The following is a 25,509-nucleotide window of genomic DNA, read 5'->3' on the forward strand; positions in this document are numbered from 1 at the left end:
TGTAATATCGTAAGTACGTTGACGGCAAAATTTTAATCTACATGACGTACAGGGTATGCCATGTGTGACATGTAGCGATTAGCTAGTTTCTGATCGATTTAAGCAAAATTTTTTGTTCATCATTGATAGCATTAAATGTGAGCTGGTACTCCGTTGGTCATGTAAATCTTACATTATTTGGAATTCAAAAGATAACCGTATCGGTTTTGTGCAACATCGAAAATACTGCATGATGCGTCTCGCCAGAAAGACGAGGCCGACCCGTTTACTCATTTACTCACATTTACTCACACCTACCATATGCCTGTTCGGAAAAGGTTCTACTGCCTCTATTAATATCAATACGTTTGAACTTCAAGCTGGTTAAAGGAGACAATCTCAGCTTCCGTTTACGTACCAAATTGAAGGTAATTTATGTTTCAGCGACTCGTTAGGTAAGTTTTCGTTCTCAATCTCTCGCAGAACTAGTAAAAATGCGTTTCTACAAAAAATCTAAAATTCTAAAATTAAAAATAAAAAATTCCAAAAATTTAAAATTGCCAATTTGAAGCTAGCTGTTTTACTTGATGCTTAGGGATCGATACAAGTACATTTCAGATAATGTGAGTATCCTCTAAATGAAGTAGCTAATAATAGACTAATGAATGCGATATCTTCTTGATGACGGATGGAAGTGGGCAATTTTGAAAATGGGTTAGTTAGCGAATTAACAACGCTTTCAGAGATCTTCCTAAATAGAAGATACTTAATTTACATGTAGTGGCGTATGGTTTATCAACGACTATAACGCTCGCAGCGAGTTAACGTACGATTGGAAAATTGAATGTCTTCGACCGCTTAACGTTGTACGGTCGTCAGACTGGGCTTTTGATTTTTTGCTTTGCTGCTCATCTAAGACATCATATTTCCCCGTCAAATTGCCAGCGTTGGTTCGTTAAAACTTGTATCAACTTTCTCCTCCAAACAACCGCTAGTGTTTTTCCTCGTACTCAAAAAAGATTAAATTTCGCAAAGCAGCGTCCTACCATATTAAGGTCTGCCTTACTTTTATTTCATGTATTTACCATAGTTCAGTACAAGTCGAAGGTCATTTGTCTATTTACTAAAGACTTTGAGCTAACTGTATTTTTTATCGAAGCTCGCCAGAAAGCCTATGATTGCTCTTCTACTTCGCTATAAAGTCCAGAATGTAATATGCTCTACAAAACGAGGTCTTTCAAGGGAAGAATCTAACATTTCACTATAAAGTATAACCAAAATTTCATTTCAGAAAGACCTCGTTTGTGGCGATATGGTCTATTTATATCGACGATACATATACACGAACTATTCCTTGCAATACGAAAACGTTTAGCTAAAAATAAACCAGATGAGTTACAAGTTACACGAACTTAATTTTCTCGATTCGAGATGGAAACTTGGCTAGCAGCAGCAGCAGCAGCAGCAGCAGCAGCAGCAGCAGCAGCAGTAGTAGTAGTAGTAGTAGTAGTAGTAGTAGTAGTAGTAGTAGTAGTAGTAGTAGTAGTAGTAGTAGAAACTAGGTAGTGGATGGTGTACAGCCAAAGGGTACTGACACGGTTCTCGAACCTGAGTTCTGTAATCGGTATGATTGCCGTTTTTTCGCCTCCTCCTTCCTAGGAGTCTGTAAGAAGACACTATTTAGTTATTTTTGAAACAGAGGCATAAAACGATAGCAAGAACGAACCATATCGTCGATATTATTATTTTTGATGGTTTCGAATGGGGAAAACAATATGGAACAAGGCCGGTAAAAAATGTGCTATTGCTAATTAAACATATTCCCTTTTGGGTTTCTGTGTACAGAATTGGTTCGCAGAGAGAAAGTTATAATGTTGATTCAGAAACTATCAGCAATACTATTTATATAGTCTTAAAAATGAAAAATTATTGCGCTAAACGTTTGTGTAGTTTCTAGTGGATTAGGGAATATTTCACTGCTTCTTATAAATTCAAATAGACACCTCGTAGCCAATTACGCCTTAAAAACAAACACAAACGCAAACGAACACAACTTCGAAGCTATTACTTTAAGCGCTCAGAAATTAAATGACGGCCCTCTATATTGAAGTGCCAACTTACTATTTGGCATACTTCACTGCTGCCGTACGAGATGAAATGATCAATCCTTTCAAATACATCACAATTCTCTGTTACTAGATGTCATGGGTTGCCTAAGCTCTACCTTGAGTGGCGTTATCTTCACATCTTTGTTAAACATATAGAGACAGTATTAACGTAGATAGTCTATTAGTTCCCCAATAAGGCGATTTCGACGAACGATACCAAAGGAATGCCGATGGCGATGCCAGGCATATACCTTACAGATTTCGAATATGATCCTAAAAAGTTAGTTACGATTGCATAGCTATCGTGACTTTGCTATTCGACAAATCGGGCTACCTATCTGGCGTCAGTTATCAAAAAGTACGATGGAATGCTTAACGGCGATCCTAGACGTAGAATTCGAAACGTAGAAAGTTATCAAAGAGTAATTGTATAGGCCGCTTTCAGCGAACTGGCATTCGGTATACGTCCAGCATGATATCATAGCCCTGGCCTTGACAAAACGATGAAGTGAAATTGATTTTCAATGCAGTAAATATATAATACATTGTTCGGCGCAAAAACGTCGTGGTATATGCTTATAATAATAGAAAAAGGATAATCGATTATTTTAGTGATACTGATATCAGAGATAGTTTCTTTTCGCATGAAGAACTGTCATCATCGAAGCACCTTCAATCCCGATACTGTACACAGTGTCTTTAAAGCGCCCAGACTAAGCCACTGATTAACTGGGTATTCATGAGATGAAACAGCAAAAAAAAAAGCAGCGACAAATATCAGCATCTTCATATGATCAAGGATCGATGAAAAATTATATATATATATTGCCTGTTTTGGATTGAACATAGGATTGTCGAAAAGCATAAATCGTTTTATAATAAAAATTCAAGTAATTTATCTTTATATTCTGAAGTAACATTACTGAACGAAATATGTACCATTTTGATCGATGGTTTTCTGTTATTGCCCTCATAACACCATAATCCTATCGTAGAAAAACTTACGCTCGTCTCTACACATACACACACAAAATTATACGAGGTAATTTTAGCATCTTTTCTTTGGAACTAAATTAACAGCACTAAGACATTCCGCAGAAACTGAATGAGATGGAAGTCTTACGGCGCAATATTTGTGCTCTCTAAATTTTTGCCGGGCAGCTAAAAATATATGTAGTCCGCCGTTGTCAGGGTGGAAGGCGACGCCTTCTCTGATCTATTTTCTCAATGGTTTGTTACAATTTTTTTTAGTTATAAACAGCATAAACTTGTTTTCCAAGAAGCAGCAGCAACTAATCGCGCATTGGTCTTTCCCAGCTTTGCTAAACGCATAGCGCCATATATTTGGGCGTCAGTCTGAACGTTGCCATAAACTGTGGAGCACATTATTCGTCTTTTTTTTTTTATCGGTGTTATTATCTTAATGTGATTAACTGTTTCGGAAGTTGGTCAATTTCGTTGTGTTTCTATAGAGTTTCACAGATAGAAATATAATCAACGAGTAATCTTGCGTTTGTTTGAGGGGCGCCTAAACATCGGGCCTTTTTTCGTAACCAGCTTCCTTCAAATGGCTTCATCCTGTCTGGTGATGAATGTTTAGCTTTTTGGCGATATCACAGATAATCGTGCACCTGTCTTGCTCAACTGCAATTGCCCGATCACCACGAGGAGCATCTCTCAAATCAAAATTTCCAGAACAAAAGCGACAGAATCATTTATAGGCCGTTTATAAATTATATTATATATATAAATATTAAATGAATAATAAACATCACAATTTTTTATGGGCCTGGGCAAAAATTGTGATGATAATGTAGTGAATTTTTGCAAAAATTTAATCATTGCCCAGAGTACTCTATCTTAAAGCTTGAATATAGATATTTTATATATACAACCTATTATTGCCATATCTCGGCTTTTAGGCGACGCGGCCGACATGACCTCATACATCTGACCTTAAAGTCATCTAGTTCAAAAAACGGCCAATATTCTCTCGACAACCCAATATATGTATACGAATCATAATTTATATATGATTATAATAATCATGATTATAATAATTTTTATTTACGTATAGTTAGTGTCTAACTAAACAATAAAATAGTTTGGCAAAATTCCAAGTGGTACAGTATCATTGGCTTTTTCGCGTGAACTTTATCCCCAAAGTAAAGCCCAAGTTGGTTAGCGTTAGGTCTGAGGAACTAGCAGGGTTCTTCAGTGGGACCTTTATGTTTAACTCATCTGTTTGGAGGATTTTCATTCAGATATGCCCTTATACCACGATACAGCAATGCAGCTGTGTCATCAAAACCCGTTTTGAGCTTCCGAGTAGTTTGCAATGGTGCTAGTAAGTTAACAGTAACCCAATTTAATCACAACTTTTTGGGACACCCTGCATTGAACAAGACATATTGATCTTTATCAATCAGCTCACGAGAAAAATTTTTATTGACTTCTAAAACATCGTAACATGTTTATGTGCATATATGATATGTTATAGGGCTCAGTATTCTATAAGGGTATAGTAAAATACAATTGCATAAAAGTAACAATGCGCGAGAGTCGCAGGAATATTTTTTTATTCCAAAGCAACGAAGTATCCGCACCCCTTGCCTCAGAGCAAGGTATTAGTTAAAAGCAATTACTTAATTCAGACTGACTCCTGAATGGGCTATTGGTACATACGTATTGCTGTATACAAAATCTACGCTAATATAAATTTCTTACACCCTTGCTCGGAGATGATATGATTTTTAAAGTTGAAGTAGATTGTTATTAAATTGTTATTTTACACCGCAAATTTTTAGATATACTTTTTTAAATGTATGCATAATAATATGAGGTTTTCGTTTTTGGGTTATGGTTCGAATTCGATATGGTACATCAGCGGCAGTTAATGCGAAGTCCCGGTAATGACTGCTTTAGCCTGTCACATACACTTTACTATAACATGTAATTATATAGCATTTTTCCTTTTCCATAAAATATATTAGTGCTTAGCTCATTGTTCATAGCTTTAATTGGTTAGAAATTTTTAGAAAAATTAATTTCGCTTATTGTAGCAATAACGAAGTCCCAAACAGTCCGCGGTATATCACGAAAGGCTTGTTTTTGAGCCTGTGTCAGCCGAATTTGTCCTGTAAATTACTCAACAGGTGGACACCGCCTAAAGGTATCACGTTGGGACTAAGGTTCATTTTTTTTCTAAATCATATAAAAGCGTTTCCATCCGATTGCCGATATATCTATCCACGATTTAATCACTTCTATACCTATTTGGATTTAGTCTCTAATCTACTAAGAGTCAAAATACATTCAAACTATACGTAACTGCACAAATATGCTTAAGTCGAGAAGTGTTTGTAATGCGTTTTAATCGGAACAGGTTCGAGCTTCTCGGGCAATAGATACGTTTCTGCAAAAAGCGCTCGCCAGATCTTAAATCGATTTGTATCGCGTTGTCGATTTTCGATAAAAACGACGGGATAAATTGTGAATATTAGAGTGCGAGTCAGTTGTGTCATGTAGTGGACCACTACAAGTAGTAAAACCAGAATTATTCGTTTGTTATGTTAGTCTCCGGCAGGAAGGACATGTCGTGGGATGACGACCTTGAGGTCCTGGCAGACACAGATTCTTACAATGGTTACGTTCTTGTACCGTCTCGAAGATGCTATGATTTTCCAGTCATACCGATTTGCGCTCGCTATAATTCTTCCTTAGTAAGATATGGCCAATGCGTCGAGAATTTCACTAGCAGTAGTTATTCCGAAGAAAACTATAGTTCCTCATCGGAGGTTTCCAGTCTCACCTCTGATTACATCCGAGGTGGTTACAGGTCTTGGGCAGCAGACCCACCCGACTTCATCTTGGATGCTCCTAGCAAGACTACCTGCAGTCTGACGTCCGGTGTTCTCCGAGAAATCGACAAGCAACCGAGGTATAGTGATGATCAAAGGACTTCAACGACTCGGGTTCAAGGCGACTTTGATGTTGCTTGTGATCTAGATTATTTTATCGGACGGTCCTCTCACTTCTGCTGAGATAAAATTAGAACTTTCCGTATAGAGGTAACGTACATATGCAATATCCGTTCCAGTTAGACCCTTGGCATACAATCGGCGTGTGCACGTTTGGAGCGTGCTGATAGATAAATAATAAACGTGCCCTATATCAATACGCGAATAACTAGATGTAAAAAGGCCCTTAAAACATGGAATTTTTCAAGTCATTGCGCAAATCAATACCTAGAACATATTGTGAAACGTGTGTGGTTTCTATTTGTTTTTAACTGCTGGAGCTGGTTACAAATTCAGATAGCTACCAATTTGACAAATTTCGATTATGTAGTTATTAACAGTATCTGGAACGACCCATGTGAACTGATAATTAAATATCGCGGTGCATATTTAGCAGGCGTACGATAGAGCTTTATTTGTTCGGAAAATATGGGTACTGCTCTAGGACGAGGAGCAACAGCGAGATACTATCTTCGCTTTTCTGTGAGTTCTGTAGTGGTAGCTCTGTGAACTCTGAACCCATAGACAGCTTTGGCTTGTCTAGAGAACTTGATAAATGATAACTGACTGTTGTTGTAGATGGCAAAATTTTTTATATAAAAAAAAACTAATAAGTTAACCCGATGCGACGTTTGGGAATCTTTTTTTATGATTCATCTCGCAAGCATTGCCACAAAATTATAATCACACAAGTTTAAAATCGCATTGTTTGTCGTGAGTACCTACATTCAGACATAATAGCATTGTCTTCGCATCGGGAAGTCGACGCGTGTCAACTTAGTAGTTAGCAATGCAAGCGCCTGATAAATATTGCCTCCATCTAATTACTGGTAGTTTCATTGTTAACATATTAGAATTTAAAAGGTACTGCAATCCACGAGACGCATGCCGAACGTCAATCGAAACTGATTTGGTCTGGTTGTTTTTTTTTTCTGAAATCTCAACTTAATTTCCTGAACAAAATGGTAGCACAGAACCTATCGATTTAAGTAATAATTTTACTCAGAAGAGGTTCTCGCACGCTTATCCCTAAGCATATAAGAACATTGTCATACGCGGAAGCATGGGCATTTCTCAATTCTTAGACATCATCATCATTCTTTTTTGCTTAGGAATTTTTGAACTATTTGTTTTTTATATTTTCTCTTATGGTGAAATTGTTATTTGTAAGTGAACTTACCGCAAACAATTTCACTACTGGATTCGATATCATTTTTTATACGTAAATGAAATAGCTGCAGTAAGGAACGCTTATGTCTGCTGTTTTCATTATTTTTTTGGCATTACAACCCCTACTAATAAACTTTTTTTTGTTTGAAATTTAAATGAAGCTTTGAAACATCTTACAACAACAAACCTTTTTTACGATTTTGAAATATATTATTTGAAATTTTCAGTATATTCTAAGCTTTTTCGTTATATGTCCAAAATAGAATTTCTAATATATTTTGGTAATTTGATGTAACGATAATTTTTCATCCTTGACATATTTGGAGCTAAATAAGCTCTAGTAAACATTGCGATGTGTATTTCCTATGGTTCTTTGGCCAGCATATAAAATACCGGTCCAGCGATAAGGAGTGCAATGAATTTCCACAATTTAGAGATCATGATGAGCAGATACAAGCAAAAAAAAAAAAAGCAAACGAAATATTTGAAGAGAATTAAGGAATAACAGCTGCTAGACTTTTGCGTAGGAGTGTGTAGCGGTACCTATCTGCTTCATTAAAGGCGGCGTGTTTCTGCAGCTCAAATCTAGACTTAGCTACTTTTTTCCTCCTCGTACATCTACCAAAAGCACTTAGACTGTATTTTATTTTATGTGTCCGTTTAACAGGCCAGTGACCTTTCGTTTGCTGATTCCAGCCCGAACAGCTTGAGAAAAAATGGAATAAGACAAAGATAATGCTGCATACATTAAGCAATACTGCGATGTATCCTTCTCAGCTTGGCCTTAATATGATGAACGACCTAGAGCTCTTAACGGCAGTATCCTAACCTGCTGCGGTACGCTGTTGCTTACGGTACAAATTTCCATAAAGCAGTCGCGTAGGTAAACACTACCGAATGTATCGTATAAAACAAGCCCCAGAGTAAGCCAGTGAAAGCAGTAGAGTAAAGCGTGTTAAGGCAAATCTATGGACTTCGGTCGGTTTTCCATCGTACTATCAGCGTTCTCAGTAGCAATATTGGCTTGGCGTCTCCGAGTGCTTTTTTTGTACAGACGGAAATTTACGTTTTGTGAGGAGACTAGGGTGTGGGGCAGATAAACGATTAATTTATCCGTCGTTTTCGTTTATTTATTAGAATTATTTTATCTGCGTGTGGCAAGCTGTTTATGACTTAATTATATTCTGAAAAGGACATGCGTTGACGATTGCTATATGTTGTCAACCTACATTACGATAACTATGAAAGTTTCCTCTCATTATTCACTCGATGATCGCTGGTAATCGCCGATGTCAATCTACATTGGCAGCCATCTTTACCCCATTCATACAAGGCTCGACCATACGTAGCAGAGTGGCAATTTATTTCAAAAGAGATCATCATTAAAATTCGAATACTTCTGTGCGAGCCAAAAAAACATCTCAAAAAAAAAGACGTCACTGGGAGAAATCGATGGTCTTGTCGATAATTCGTTGCCGTGCTTTATTTAACTGAGCGGGAACTTAACCTGCAGATGGAGATTGTATAACGACAATGGTACCCATCGTTTGACAGTCGCTATTCAGTCAAGCACATAGTGAACACCAAGTGATAAGTATCGCTACCGCTGGATTGACCGATTTTTGCTGTGAACTTATAAGTGACGGATAAGACAAGTTGTGATCTCTGCAATAGTCTATTACCGCTTAAATTTAGTAGCAAATATATGTCAATAATATGCTCATAATAAAGATATTAGTAATGTTCTTGCGAAATTAATTCACTCGAAAGCTATAAACTTACAAATGGTATAATTATTTTTGGGTATACCCCCCAAAAAAAGGAACAAGCAGTGAATAATCATACACTTAGTGCAAACAGCGGTACGACCCTCGAACAATGTTTGTAAATATTTCATAACTGGGCAATTTACAGTCTGACTTTAAGAACGATCGGTGTGATTACGGCATTCAGTAAAAGAAATTCCAGTAGCCATCTATGATGGTAAGTTACCACCTGGTCATACGAAGACTGTCGTATAAAATACGGCTTTTATCGTATATTATTCAGACGGTGTTCTTTTTGGACGTGACGCATACTTTTCCATACATACAGTTGAGTCAATCAGTAACTATTAGAAGTTGTAGCGAGTAACACCAGTTATCAGATTTGAACTGACACTTAATCTTTCCAGGCAGGTTCCGAGTAATCTAGTACTTACGCTAAAAACAGGTAACTGGTTTCTGACTGGGTCCGGTAGAGACTGTCACAATCAACTAAACCTCCTAACAGAAAGACTGAGTACATAGTCGGATTAGAATACGGATTACTAAGCGGTTCTATCCCTTTCGATTTCGGCAAGCACGAACACGTTTGCGAATGCATTCAGGCCGTTCATTCCACAGAGATCTTTACCTTCCAGTTATTCAAACAAACGTTAAGTGGCAATAGTTGGCCATTAACACAGAAAGCTAAGAGTCGACGTCACCGAAGTAGGGACAATGGGGCTTTTGTCTTCCGTACGAGCTGGATAGGACATACGTCGGCATACGTCACAAAAAGTGATGACCAGCTAGCCATGAGTACCTTAATAGTCATACAAACCTAGGTCGATATGCATCACTCGAAGTTAGCGCAAAACTAACTGAACGATTTTAATTAAAAAAAAAAAAAAAAAAGTACAAAATAAGGGGGCCGATAGCTACATTCGAAGAATATCCACATCTATCCTTCCTAGGGAGAGATTCTAAAATTATTTATACTTAAGAATTACCTACAACATACGAAATAAAAAAAAAAAAAAGAAAACCGAGAAAGAAAAATACAGGGCGGAGCGATTACTCAGACTGTGTATATGTGTAACAGCGAATGGTTTAGCGAATGTAAAAAAAACGGTGCTAGATAACACCGTCTGGGGCTACGCTTAATGGCAATAAAAATAATTAAAGTCAAAACACTTACTTTTTTTTTTATAGACGAAAGCAGAGTCATACATAAGGAATTTGTTGTTTTTATTTATTTTGTAATTTATTGTTGTACTACGGCACAGAATTCTCACAAAATCTTTGGAAGAAAAAGAAAATGAATATGATTGTGGACTGTACTGCAAGTGACCAATGGCTCTTGAGACGGTAACACGAAATCTGGAAATCGCTTAACGTAAGGAATGACTTTACGGATAATAAGTCGAAATCTGAACGTGACAACGTTATAATTGGCCCGCTGTACCGGTGTACAGAGGTGAGGTAGGGGGCAAAGCAGGTTGAAATAAAATTGCTGAAAAATGAAAAAAACTACGACGGCCTTCAACGGCCAGAATGAATCCGGCATCTAACTATGGCCCTAGAAGCACTCCTAGCATTTACATAAAAATAACGTGACAACTTAACGTCGAGAAAAGGTGACATAACCATAGTTTATGCTTTCCCAGGTTGAAGAGTGCCGTCCTCTTTTAAGTGTATACGTGAACTAAATTATTGTATGCCGAAGTTTAGCTATCGTACAAAGTGCCTCCTGCAAATATGAAACTACCCCTGGTCGAAGCAACAACTGAGGTATTAAATCTCAGCCGGAAAACAACGATGCTAAATACAATACTAGTAACTGTACTAAAAAAAACTAGGAGAGGTTCGAAAGGGTACATATAAAACGTACCTGTTTAATATCACCGTAGCTAGAATGAATGAAATAGAGTGTTTTCTCGCTGAGGAAAAGTCATCCAAGATGGAATTTACCTTACCACCTGCCGATTCGTCATAATATTATATACTGTCTCGCATAAGTTAACTGCAAAGTTGTTCTATAGACTGACAGTATTATAGTTGGAGGAACAGGATGTTTTAGGAAATGTGCACAACAGATTTGAAAAAAACAAATACGGCGTGTTCTGCTCCTGGATTATGACGATGCGGAAGAGAACCTAATCGTATATCACGAGCAGTAGAGATCTAAAAAAAAAAAACTGAAGAATTTCGAAAGATCGTTCGATGTTGCCGGCCTTATCTGCACTGTATATGGTAGACTTAAAAGAACAAGTAACAAGGTCACAGAAAATAGTCAATATTCAATTTTAGAAGCCTCTCAAAATAAGGAAGCTCAAGATAACAAACAGGATTATTGTCTGCAGATAATTTGTTCTTGTTATCTTGAATAGGGCTTACAGTTAGGTTAATACCCAGCTAATTTATCGACATATTGTTTCAATCTATTTATATCTAAAGTAAATTCCAGTAAAAATAATACTAGTCCCGGTGACATAACCCGGTGACGATAATATCTAGAACTACCAAGAATATGCTCGGAAGAAATCTATGAAATTTTGAGAAATGGCTTCCGGCGGCATCAAGATAACCCGCCACGTTTGACTTTTTAAATATATTTAAATATAGCACTCTTGAGAGGCAGGACGCACAAGGCAAAATCAAGTTTTTTTTTTTGGCAGAACAAACAGATTTTGACGTGAGAAATGGTCTAGAGCTCTATTTACATTGATGGACGTTTGGGAGTAAATCGATATGGTTCAAAAGAATCACAGAACTCAAGAAGCCATACAGCTGCGAGCGAATACGAATCCCGTTGCCTGCCAATGAAGGGTCTCGACCTAACGCGTACTAGATAACCGTCAAACGGCCTATATCAAAAGGGGTCATTGGTTTCACAATATGAGGAAGCAAATAAGTCTCACAGGGTGTAGGAATGACGTAGAACCGACGCGAAACGAGAATGGAAGACGTCTACAGCAAGCTCACCTCTAATACCAGCACGCGCGTGACTGTTACTGACAAGATAATTTCATGGAGATCTTAAACTTGATATAAAAATATACATAGTGTATGAAATTACAGAATATCTAGATGAGCAAACGCTTACGAATACTAGAACCTTCAGATGATGCAAGCTACATACCCGTATGGGAGTTGTGTGGTTACGAAGTGTGCGCACTTATGGCTTCCGTAGTAGCATTCGCGGGTACTCCACAATCAAAGACCCAGAGATTTCAGATCCGGAAACGCTCCATGCTCCAGGAAAAAATATTGCCTCTCCCGAGCGAGTGAAAGTTGGTGCTCGAAATATCTACCGAGTCGATCGCCCCGTTAGCTCGCGTGACGTATGGCACGACTGTGATAGCAGAGAATATTAACGTGCCACCGACCTGTTGATAGGTCAAGACATCCATTATCATGCTATTTTCTAGACGATTTTACATAGAACAGTTTTCGCTTTTTCCGGCAGAATTCGAAAGGGCTTCTTACCGCATTTGGTAGCGGGGTTTGAATTGGAGAGCGATGGTCAGAGGAGGGTGTGACACCAGCCGTAACAAAAACAAATAGTTTAAAAAAAAAACACCTTCATGTCTCACTTTAATCGGATTGAAGTCATAGTAACCAGCAAACTTTTCCCGTGCGATTATTTGATATTCGGTCAAAAATAACAAGGGTCAGTAGTGAATGGTGGGCATTGCTAAGCCGTTAAGCGATTCCGTGAACACGACCACGTTATTGGGTGCTTTTTTTTTTTTTTTTTTTCTATAAAAACATTTACCTTCGTTTGCCTATTTGATCGATTGTTCAAAGGGATGACGAATCACGAAGGTAGCCGACCACTAGTAGAGAGTAATGTGAGAACCGAGGTTATTGAAGTTATTGAGTGACGACTTCTTTGTCTTTTGTGCGTGGCATGCAGTTATCGATGTGCCGCCTATAGAAGAACCAAATTGATTAATTATGATGTACGCGCTATAGACAGTTGTACGTTTATACATCTCTGGTCGTCAGGAGAGATTGAAGATGTCATGCGAAGTATCGACTACCAAGCCTGAAATGTATCTAATAAATAAACGCATAGATTCAACACGGATATTTCTAGACAGCGATGTGTTCTCTGGTCCCTGGGATTGACCCTGACTGTTTTTCTATCCGTGTGTTATTATTTAATATCGTAAAAACCGAACTATTGTTTACATGGTGAGCAAGACGACGACAGACATCTCATAAATCGCAGCTGACCAACACGTCGCAACAATAAAATACATTCTTCGTATTGCCTTATCTTGGCTTATCGATGGTAAGCGCAAGTTTTTGGGGTTTATTCGCATCATGATCGCAGCAAGACTGATCACAGTACCCACAGCCTTATGTTATGTTGTTTCGGTAGCGAAGGTGTGCTATGAGCGAAAACGATTGGGATTTATTAACCGCCCGAGAGGTTTCGCACAACTAGTATCAGGATCAATATTTTAAATATAACACTATGTTGCGATATTGTAGAAGGCCCAGGAAGCGAGAGCAGGACTATTTCGCCGAAACTCTGCTAAGTTAAGTTAAAGCGAAGCTTGTAGCTGTCTGTGGCTCGAAGCGACGGTGCCGTCAACGACGAACTCGTTTCATTTCGCACCGTATAAACAGAATTAATAGTACATCGTAAACAATTAGGCCACAAAAAACAACGACATATAGGTCAGTGCGAATCTATCTGTCTGTCTCCGTTCGTCGTCGAACTGTGTCTATAGGCTGTAGGTACTATCAATGAAAGTTTGATGGTGTCGACACTCTTTGCCGACGGATCGGTTTACAGTAACGAACGTCATATGTTAGTAATTTTTTTACAGCGTTCATGAAGTCGTCGTTTCAGTCCGGCCACGTTTTTTCAGACATGTCGTTGCTGCGATGAGCTAAGAAGTTTTCGAGTGAAAAGTTACGTAAAGCTTGCCACCAATAGGTCACGCAAAGCATTCAGTGTTATTATACATCATACGTAACTATTTTTCGATAGATCCGGCTCGAAGGCTTTAACTCTAACACAGTGATGTAATAACAGTTGTAACAATTTCGTTAATATCGACGCTTTTATCACCGTTTGTTGTTGTTGTTGTTGTTGTTGTTGTTGATCATCAACATGCAACTCGGCACTTTAAATCGTTCGCCTATAATATGTTGACGTTTTGTAAGAGCGCCGTCAATAGGTACGCTTTTTTATGTTGCTTTGAAATAATATGTAAATCGAAGAAAAGATTTCTGCTAGGTTCAAATCTACGTAGCTTTTTATTTTTACGAAATATAGAATATAATAGAATTTTTGCTTTGTTGCCATTTAACCAACGAGTGGTCGAGTATAAATAGTCACGATGTATTTACTAGTTTTTATGTGGGAATCAGATTCCGGTGCGGCCGTATGACTGGGCTTACTTGCAGATCATATTTTCTGTAGGACAATGCCGCGCTGGGCGAGACATAATGTCCTGGTCATCTGCCATACTGGCGACCCTTGACACACGCGGATTCTAAGCGCTCGATCAATCAACGAAAATGCTTGGAACCGAGGTGCCATCACGATACCTAAACCTGCCTGTTTCGAAGTTTAAAGTATAAAAGTGGACAAAATTTGTACCCTGATAAAGGACACCAACACCTGTAACAGCCTGTAGAGGAACAGATAACCTCACCTCATCTATTCAATGACTCTATTCAATAATAGGCATATTGATTAATTTCAAAGTTGTAATACTTGAAACAGGTTTGCCCATCTATATCTGCAACACACTCGCTAAAGCATCGAACAATTGGCCGTGTGTCAAAATGTCTCTGGCAGTTTGTACTTCAAAAAATCCGAAAATGGCCGCCGGTGATCCTTCGAAGAGTTTCAAGATACGACATAGCTTAGCGATTCGCCAGACCCTAGCCGATAAGTGTTCGTATAACGGTTTGCTTCATATAGTTTATATGAGTAGCCACAATGCTATGGCACACGTGAGCACACACGGGATGGCGGGAATCACCGTTCACGTTAGACGTGTTACCGTACCGCTGCTGGTGGCTGTTATATTTGATGTAAGCAGCCAACGATCGTGTTCTCCACGCGACTATCACCGAGCAGTCGTCTATGGGACGCTATAGGACAGTGCCGACATAATGGCTTTTGCACATGTCAGCTCGTCCGGTTTCGGTTATGACAGCAGGTCCATCACGCCATGGCCGACCGAATGGCCTTCAAATGGCCGATGCAGTTACTGGATGACTTATTAAAAATGATGTTTGATTACTGTTGACTTTGTTAATGTATCCCTGCTAATTGAATTTATTGTTATAATCATTATAATTAAGGTTAGAAAAAGATGATAATCCACGCCATAGTCTGTTTTTTTTGGAAGATTGTTTATAATACGCAAGTTTTTATACTTATTTAGACTTGAAGTTAGTGTTCGGTTTTTTGGCTCAAAATGTCGGAAGAAAAAAAAACTGATCATTTTCTCTCTAAGTGTCCCGTCAGAGAAAAACGCTCGCCATTGGCTTATCAAGGGTCCCATTTTATTGTTATGCTCGAGTTTACATTATATTTTTCGTTTTTTTTTACTCAAAAATCACATCAGGGAGCTCATTGCAGGACTGAGTGGTTCTCGTCACGAACTCGAAAGATTTTATCATTTACAATCATACATATATCTATTCCGTCGTACAAAATACTTGATAATTTCAGTGCTGCTGGTTCCCTAAAGTGATCCTTTTAGCTACACAATGATTACCTTGTAAGGAATTGAAATTTCAATATAGCGAATCTGTGATGTCTGCTTTATTCGCCTATAAGCTTGCCTATTTACAAGACCGTTTGGCTATAATTAGATTCTGAGAGGACAGATAGGAAATGTCCATGTTGCTAGAGGAAAGGACCTTTGTACCACGCGAATTTCTAATCTGATTAATTGACGGAACTCGATTTGCAAGAAATAACTGAGCAATAATAATTTACTTACACAGCCTATGAGGACGAAGTCGATTTTAACGAAAATAATGATTGTCTTACTTAATTTATATATCACATGCGGAAGAAACTAGAGTAAAAATGGACATCTGATCAGATGTACGCGGTTTACTTGCAGTGTTATCCTTCACTAATTCCGGATCCTCGTGCATTAGCAGGCGTACAAGGTAGCCAATGTAGTAATAATATGGCTGTTTATAATTATATATTTCGTTCATATTTTTACGCACCGAATTATGTATCAGTTGCTGGTGACGCTTCGAAACTTAGAATTGTAGGAAACACACAATACATTTAAATATCGTTTTGTTAATCGTCAACAGCTGGTAACGTTTTGGGGGGTCCATTCGGTGTCTATGTAATTGCTGGCCGTAGAATAACGCGCTGACTAACTAGGTAACAAATTGGCAAAGGGTTAAATAGTGGTCCCAATTAAGTAATCTTGACAAGCCCGACGTTTTTTGCCAGCCGTTATCGTTATTCATTGCTTATTGCTTAGCGGATTTTAGTAGAATAACAATTAAAAGAAAACTATGCACAAAAATTTCTCGTAGAGAAGGCTTCCTGTGCTAGGTCGACAAATAGCTTGCACTACAGTTAATATTCCGTACTCCTAAATCGACCCGCCTTTTTCCTGGGTGTCTATTGAACGTTTTATCCTACCAACGAATACGATATTATAATAGGACTATTTCGTGGTAACTGACGATTGCGAAAAGATAAAGATAGACAATGTGCAGTATTGATCAGTTAGCTTGAAATTCGGATGGGTCTCGCGCACGGAAGGATTTGTTCTTAACTACGTAACAACATTTTTATCTATAATTGTAAACAAAGCTGCTGACATTGTAAAGGTCAATTCGTGTAATGCCAGCAGTCCGAATATCAATTGCAGCTCATCGTTCGTCTCTGTTTAATTGGAAGTTTGAAGTTGTTCGGTAAAATACCTAAGAGACCAAGATCCCGCCCTCAAAACGAGAACTTCCAATTCATCCATATGAAAAGCAACAAAAAAAAGTCACGTTAACGGTAAAGAATGGCGGAAGCGACAAACATCAAAACAAACAGTTTGTAGACGAACGTTAACAATTTGACATCGCACAATAACAAACCTATATGGATTATTTTCCATCATGTTTGCAATGTTCATATGTTGAGATAGTAAAAAAAAACTAGGCCGCTAATTGGGCTACTGGGAAATTCTAGCAGATTAGTGTTGCCATGGGTATGTTCGAACAGAATAGAAATAAGACCAAGTATTAAGAAGCACTTCATTACACTGCGGTCGAGCGATTTATTCAAGCCCGTATAAGAAAACTATTGTTTTTGAAGAAAATTTAATTTATACAAAAAGATCTCCACCGTGCCATGGGCAAAATTGTTAAGCTTAGTCTTGGTCCTGAGTGCTCGAATTATAAATATGATATATAAAAGTTTGTTACTTAAAGGACTCAAGTTTTAGTTTGTCCTTTTTGGCCTTTCTGTACAGTTCTCTATGCGCTGACTTTCAGTGTTTTCAGTTTTTCGGCATTGTCTAAACGCATATCCATTTCAGACAAGTCTCAAAGTTTACAGCCGCCTAAATCAGATTCATTATTTTAGATTTATTAAAAGGATTTCGAATTTTAATTATTTCTGCCATGATTACAATAGTACCAGTATTCTTATCTAGTCTCCCATGAAAAGGGGACAGCTCATGAGATGAGCAAACACTGTTATTGCTTTGGGTTGTGCCACAGTCCGTTTAAAACCCCCCGTCCCTAATAGTTACTGATTGAATTTGAGCTAATTAGTTAAAACGTTGAATAAGGGACTCTTGCAGAAAAAAAGCCGAAGTGCACTCTAACAGAAGTTTAACTGATCATGTCAAGCAGACATAATCAATTACACCTCACCTACTTCTACCTAACTCAAATAAAAAAAAATAGCATTATATAACGCCTACTTGTGCTTCACGTTATATTTAGTAGTGATATTTTTGCTTTTGCTTTGCCTAGAAACGTTGTTTTACGGTGACCTGCTGCTCGATTGGAGATCAATGTGTCGTATGGCCCAAAGCTCTCGTTGACTTCCAGAGATTCAAGGAGATTGCTTCGAACGAAGCCATATTTTTACTGTAACATCTCTATATTTTGAACAGTGCCCAAATGTATTCTATAGCTAGTTGTCATGGGGATAGTCTAATGCCAATATATTTATTATGCCTTATTCTGCTAGTGCAAGGAACAAGACAAATGTTGACACATTTATTTCAACAATAGCAAATTATACGTCTGTAATAGGCCATCATTTGTATACTTTACTAAACTGTTAGTGGAGATCTATTTGGCCATTGTGCATACATTGGGTTGTTTACAAACGGAAAACTTCGATTGTGCCTAAGTGCTGTTTTTGTAAATACTGAAGACCCCTTCATCATTCGAAGATAAAAAAATGTGAACAAGTAATTATTTTAGATAGTTATTTTGTGCCCTAATGAAAGCAGATAATCCTGCATACAAGGATTAGGATACCAGAGCAAGTTGTACGTTGTTCTCCTTAAACTATAAATCGTATAGCTGGAAGTTTGACGTAGATTCACGGACGTCATATTCTCCTTCCATCTGTCTGCTCCCAGTCTGTAGACTTCGTGTGCTATGAAAGTTTTACGGTTCCATTACGTGTGGCACGTGTTCAACTTGTTACCTAATTTGTTAGGTATACGTTCTAAGGTTATTTCTATTGTTATTTAATATACTCTTTGTCGAAATCTTTGGTCTGGCGAAACTGGCTGATGCCAAATGTTCCCAATAAGAAACAGGGCATCTTGTTTCTAGCAAAATCAATTAAACAACCTTGAATACTAGGTTAGTAATGTTTAGAGTTGTGTAATATCATCAATGCAGTGGCGAAGTAACTTTAGGCTATTTCGTTACAGACGGTTATGTTTGTGTGCCTTTTTAGGCCCGTTATTCTGTGATTCTGTGATGCCACACGAGTGTCGTGGATGGAGTCCCAGCTATTAAGGCCGTTGACAATGGCCGTCCTACTCGTTAAAATTGACACTCCGTGTGGCCTACAAGTAAAATAGAAACATGGTGTTGCCTGTCCGAGCAACTTGTCCACGCTTCTGAAGAAAGCGGTTTCCCGATCCGGAAAACAAAGCGAATCAGGTAATTGATTGATTGATGCTAATGGAATCATTAATAATATTTGCCAGTTTATTATCGTGCCTATCCAATAGTAACGATGTAAAGCAAAACAATCAAGGAGTGGTTCAATGAAAGGACTCCTAGCTGCCAAATTGGCTACCTACACATTCTCAAGAATTAAATATTGTTCAAAACTAAAAATGCTCGTACAAATACGATTTTATATATTTCCATAGTTCGGTGTAAAACTATCGATCACTACTATCTCGTCATATTCGACCGCTTTCAACTCAGAATTGTTCTTACAGGCAACTTCCATTTGAAGTTGAACGATCCGGACCGAAATTGTGTTCGATATCAAGGTCTGAAGCACAGCTTTTGTCCACTGCTTGAATAAGAGTAAACGCAGTTAGCGTAAACCAGAGGTGCTTAAACTGCTGGAGTAAAGAAATTCTTTTTCCTATTGATAATCTTGATAAAATTGATTCACCGTTGACAGTTATCAAGCCCTTAAAAAACGTCTCTATTTTTCAATATGTATTTTGGTTTCTAAGAGCCTTTTATGACATACGCGTAATCGTAAGTTTAGCAGCCTTCGGGAACTTCTTATGTTCTTCCTGCCTGATTCGAGTCCGTTGACCCCGTGTACTCTGTTAATATTTTACATCTGTATCAGATGATAGAGTATATTATCGTTTCTACCGTTACCTAACGTATGCTCGGCCAAATATCATGACACTGAAGTAATTTCTGATTTACTTTGATCTAAACGAGCCTGTTAAGCAAACCTAAATATGCCGTTCGAGGAATACACTATAGATACGATTGCACTGCGTAACGAACAAATACATAAATCTTAAGGATAGTTCTATGCATAGCTACAAGCTATGTGCTCTTCAATCGAAAATCTCTAAATAGAAGAACAGTGAAATACGTGCTTACAACATGCTTCTAGCAAAATGCACCTTACTGGCGCTGTAGCACATAATAATAGTGCCATAAAAGGCTTCGTACAATCTGTGACCATCAACTGATTCATGTTATGCCCATCTTCAAAGCCCTTCCGAAGTTCGCAATAGAAGCTGTTGGCAACGGACTAAGACGAACTGCAACATTAATGCACAGAATGGGCCTGCGTTTGTCTTCATTGCTTCGTCACATGGGCTTAGCGGCCTACGGAAGACAGCTTACGAAATACGTCCCAGCCAACTAAAAAGTCGACCTGTTGACGATCAGGTAAAACTGAGGTCCGATTTCTGTTCTGTGCTTCACTTCGAATATTAATTCGATACTACACTAAGCATCTATCCCATTGTAGTATGACTTGTCGAGATGACCTTACGACGAGATAGCTGCGATATTCTATATCTATATATAAATATAGAGATATTTACGATATTCTATTTTATGGAACTGCTGACATTTTGATAGCATGAAAAAAACTAAACGTCTCTAACCAGACCTTGTGTATAACCGTGATTCAGTCTTTACGGAGGTCGCATGCAAAGAAACGTTCAATTCAACGGTTGTCCGTACACATCCAGAAGTACAAAGTTACTTTTAGTATTGGCGGCAAGCGAATTAAAATGGGGATTACCCGTTTCTAGGGCGGTCTATGGTTGTTTACGGTGGCGTTTTTGCTCACACGTTTCCGAAGGTACAATTGTCACTCAGAATATGACTACTTCAATAAATAGTAGAAGTCAAAAAGTCGGAAGTATTCAGAAAAGCAATAAGGAAGTACTCATCAAGGCGACTTCTGGAAAGTTACGATACGTCTGATAGGAACTTATATTAATGGAAGTACATTCCAACGGAACTCCACCTGTGTTTACAGCGGGTCGCATTTTCGTAGCGAGCCAAAGTGAAGCTCAGCGGAAGGACGTCAGCTATAAGCATATAAATATACGCTTTCTTATATATGAAATCATTAGAAAAACTGAACTTTAAGGACGTGCTACCTTCATTATCCTCCAAAATTGTAATAAGCTTTTCTATATGAAAATATATAAATTGCTTCCTTTTTTGAGAAATCTGTGAATGCATCAACGATTCTATGAAGCAAAACGGTGTGCCGTTTATAGATATTGCATAATATCTCAATTTACCAAAATAAACCAAAAAATGCAGAAAAGTCACTAACTAAGTCTACTAGTTAGATATATTTATTCGTCCAACCTAAATTCTATCTATTTTAGACTGACGTTAAGGTAAATAACGATTTTATTTGTCACTATAGAATAGCTTGATTTATTAGTACTCCGAGGTTTCAATAAACATGTAGATAAACAAGCATATAATAGGATGGGTTTATCCCCGCTCGTCTACGTTGTTACGTTGTGAGTTAACACGCTTGATTGGACGGTTAAAACGCACGGAAGTGAGAGATCGTGGATTAGAACCACGCCAGTGACACGTATCATGCAATATGTGAGATTAAATAAAGTAAACTATTTAATTAAGTAAATAAACCGTACGTGCGTGCGGTCGTTGGAAAGCATTGATTGAGTGAAGTTGTTTTTAATTATTATTACGCGCAACAATTGTTTACCCTGTGCTGTCACATATTTAGTGATGGCATAGTGGACGTGTTTGTCTGAAAAACTTAAGGTACACGTAATTGTCCGGGTTGAGATCCGAGCGTGGACGCACTTGGAATCCCTAATCGCAGTACCGGACGTAGAACTGGAAATATTTAACTATGAGGTATCCGTCATATGAGGGTTGGCCCGTGCCCGTCAAATCGATGATCAGAAACATTCACTTGACAGCCAGAAGGCGCTTACTCGACTATCTATTTATACTGCTATATGAAGCGGTTCTAGTTGGCTTAAATACCCATGTGTTTGTGTGCAGATTCAGTGACGAAAATTTCATTCGTCGTTTCTTACCTATTTAGGGTGAAGAAACAACAAACAGTTTTCATTGGGAAGCAGGGTGGCTTCTGGTCACTCGATCAGTTCGTAGACAATCGATCTGATCGCTGGCACCACGCACCGTACGTATCGTAGCACTAAAAACGTCTGAACTTCTGCATCCTGCAACCACTCATCACGCATAGTTATGCGTGATTGCGCCGGGGGTCAGGGGTGAGTCTGTGATGGTTGGACTATCACAGACCAGTCACAACTGAGACTGGCTCCAATAATACGAAGAAGATGAATCATACTTTACCAAATTGATGCACATCAACAAACGATGAAAATAAGTGATGCATGATAATAGTAATATTATTAAGATTATTATTTCCCGTTGTTGCTGTTGCCGTTCAGACAATCGAGGTCGTTGATAAATAAATAGACTAATAAAGAAAAACTTCTATATTGGTACGGTGATGTTCTATTGAGCGGGCTATAGACAATAGGCTGACAGGACCTTTAAAAGTAGCTAGCTTTAAACATGATAAACTTGCCTATTCGTTAAAAAAAAAGGAATCGGCAAGGTTATCAAAGAGGTTATGCACAATTACGTGGATCGATTTTCCTTTAATAGCAATGTATTTTTAGTAGTGTGTTCTTTCATTAGTTGAAGGCACAGTGCTAGATGATCAGTCCTTTTTCATCAAACCTATAGAACGTATAAATAGATATTAAATTAGAAATGAATTCATGTAAGTGTAATCAGGCTTAGTTAAGCGATAAGTTAAGTTGAATTTTAAGAACAAACTGAATGAAGCTTCACGAATTTTCAGGTAACACGGTGAAGCACCACACAAACAAGAATAGTTGTCCATGTCCTACCGGAAAAACGCCGAACATAATACCAAGCACGTACCCTTCGAGAGAAGTATCGTTGTCAGAGAGCGATCTTCGTACAGTTTACTCAGCAGATGCTTAAACATGCCATTTACGCGCAGTCCTTTCCTAAAACGAGATAGGCGAAGTCTGTTCACTCACCTGTATCTGTGCAGATGTTTCGTTGCTAATTAGCTCTGAAAATAATTGCTTCTTTTTTTTAGTTAGATTACCAGGCCTCATATTAACATCACTTTTATAGACGTCTATTCAGATGAGACAGAAAACCGCCACGGATGATGGGTCCTTACGTGGCATCCTCACAACTATAGGCGTAATTTAATCTGTAAGAAGCAGTAATTTTCCTGATAGACGCAAATGTTTCCAGAATCTCAAATAACGGAAGCGCTCACAAACGTATTGAATTTTGCGTGGGGATTGTTACTGCACTGCCACTTGCCACAATGGCTCCTTCTAATCGGAATGATTTGTATGGTCACATTTCGCAATACATCCGCATGGTACACAGAAGATGAAAAATTCTATCAGAATTTATTATTATCACTATGCGATGTTTTTTTCCACTAGTAGTACAGTATAAACGATACAAATCCGGAGAAATCTTATTATTTGGTAGACTAATAATATTTAGATTCTGTTATGAAACTCAACGAGTCACCTACATGAGTCGTGCTATTCACTGTTGTTCGTACGTTTGCGGAGGGCGAGATATTACAGGATGGCGTAACTTTGTGAGGAAAAAGTTTGTTGTGGTCGCGTGGCCAAGCTTACATTTAGACCCGTTAGACAGGCCCATTTTCATAGCGGTACATAGAACACAAAATGGCAATTCATCAATTTATCACTGCTGAGTTCAATTTTGTTTATGGGTCAAGTTGGCTTTGGCATATTCGGCTTACAACGACCACCGGTATTTCAACACCGGTGAACCGAACAAGGAAGAACAATCCAAAGCAAAAAATAGACAAATTAACAAAATGTAATTGCCGGTTACTAGTTTAATAATAAAAACATCACTAACTTAAATTTGATAGTTCTTACAGCAGTCTTGGTAGATTTTATGGTCTGCACCGACGCTCAAATGCTACTGAAAGGCCCCTCATGTTAGTATAAGCGTAATCGAGAAAAGTCTTTTCCAGTACAACAAGTAATTACGACGGTTATTACCGATACTCCCTAGAATAATCGGAATACTCAAACATTATAATTCGCCTACAATTTAGCTGTTTCAAAATAACGGAGAGTGTTGTTGTCGTCAATGTTGAACTGAGCACTTATAATTTCGTAGCTCTATAGACATGTATGTTCAAGTCGGCTATTGCCTCAAAACGTTTATTAACGTTAATTAATGTATAAAAATATGATAGCTTTTTCGTAATTAGCCCCAATGGGCCGAACAACTGAAAATTGCTTTTTGATCGATTCCGGTATCTGTCAAATGTCAGCTATGATATATTTGGTTTAAATCTATGAAGTCACTGAACGCGGTCATAAAATCCAGTTTATCGGGATCACAAACGTTTTGGTGTAATAGAATGTTAGTCCTGGTTTAGTTAATCATGCTATCTATCCTCTCATTTTATAGGTTAATCTAAAAACTGTTCATATTTGCAAAATGCGGTGAAGAAAATGAACATTTTCATGGCTATCATGGCAGTTCGGTCAAACAAATCAATGATGCTTGCTAGATACATCGCAATATCCAGAAATATCCGTTATGCGATAGTTTTATGTTGCTTTGTACTTTTGAGAACAGATAGAAAATAATGAATTTCGAAATTGTGCTTTTTCGAAAAACTCTCGGCTATGAACCTTTCCGAATGGATCGAGCGACCTGAATCAGTATAGAACTAGTGTGCCATGCTATTATAGATAGGTCTAAAAAATTATAAACAATTCGACTTTTTCGAAGACGATTTTGGGACTATTTACAAGAGAACATCGAATTTTTTGAGTTAACGCCTAAGCAAGGCTTGGCTTCAAACTATCCCTTTACGTACCAGCTATTCCGCTTGATTTTTTAATGCTGTGGCGGTCAAAACGCGGCTAAATGCAGTAAATAACAAAACGAGAATAAGCCTCCGGGCAGGTAAAAATAAACATTTGTTATTTAGCATTGACAGGCTGAAATATAGGCAGACTTTTATCGATTTTCATATGTATAGTTACCAATTCCAGCGTCTATGTTCATGAATGAAATGAAAACAGTTCTGAACAGACTGTTCGCATAAATACAAAAAATAATAGACTTTTGGTCTTAGTTTATCACGGAAACAAGTTGTATATTCGCAGCGGGATTGACAGACGAACAGAATGCTATTCAAATGCTGTGGGTTTCAGGGAACGAAAGATCCTAAGGATTCAACTGGTTAGTATGTCATTTGTTTATACGATCATTACATCGATTGCAGGGTGTCTATCGTACCACAATGTATGAAATCTCTAGCGTTTCAAATGAATGGCTCCATTAAAGGATAAAATTTATAAAAAAATGCAAAACTTCGAACATTATATGATCTTATTCATATAAACAGCCTATGAAGGTATGCGCTGACAACAAACAGAGTTCATTTGAAATGAAGTATGTATCTTTACCATTCTGCTATGCCTCATG

General features: G+C 38.0%; 2 long non-coding RNA genes across 2 annotated transcripts; one reads left to right on the top strand and one right to left on the bottom strand.

Moving 5' to 3' along the window:
- Positions 1–529: 529 nt before the first annotated feature.
- On the bottom strand, positions 530–23,864 carry LOC147756707 (uncharacterized). The gene is made up of 3 exons (XR_015324304.1): positions 22,032–23,864; positions 12,161–12,407; positions 530–1,642 (listed from the first exon to the last, which is right to left on the bottom strand). It is a non-coding gene; the product is annotated as an uncharacterized LOC147756707 (long non-coding RNA).
- On the top strand, positions 5,121–8,986 carry LOC111247135 (uncharacterized). The gene is made up of 3 exons (XR_002671974.2): positions 5,121–5,259; positions 5,926–6,157; positions 7,944–8,986. It is a non-coding gene; the product is annotated as an uncharacterized LOC111247135 (long non-coding RNA).
- Positions 23,865–25,509: the final 1,645 nt, after the last annotated feature.

Source organism: Varroa destructor, unplaced genomic scaffold (genome assembly GCF_002443255.2).
Source record: "Varroa destructor unplaced genomic scaffold, Vdes_3.0 BEIS01000003.1, whole genome shotgun sequence".
Classification (NCBI taxonomy): Eukaryota; Metazoa; Arthropoda; class Arachnida; order Mesostigmata; family Varroidae; genus Varroa; species Varroa destructor.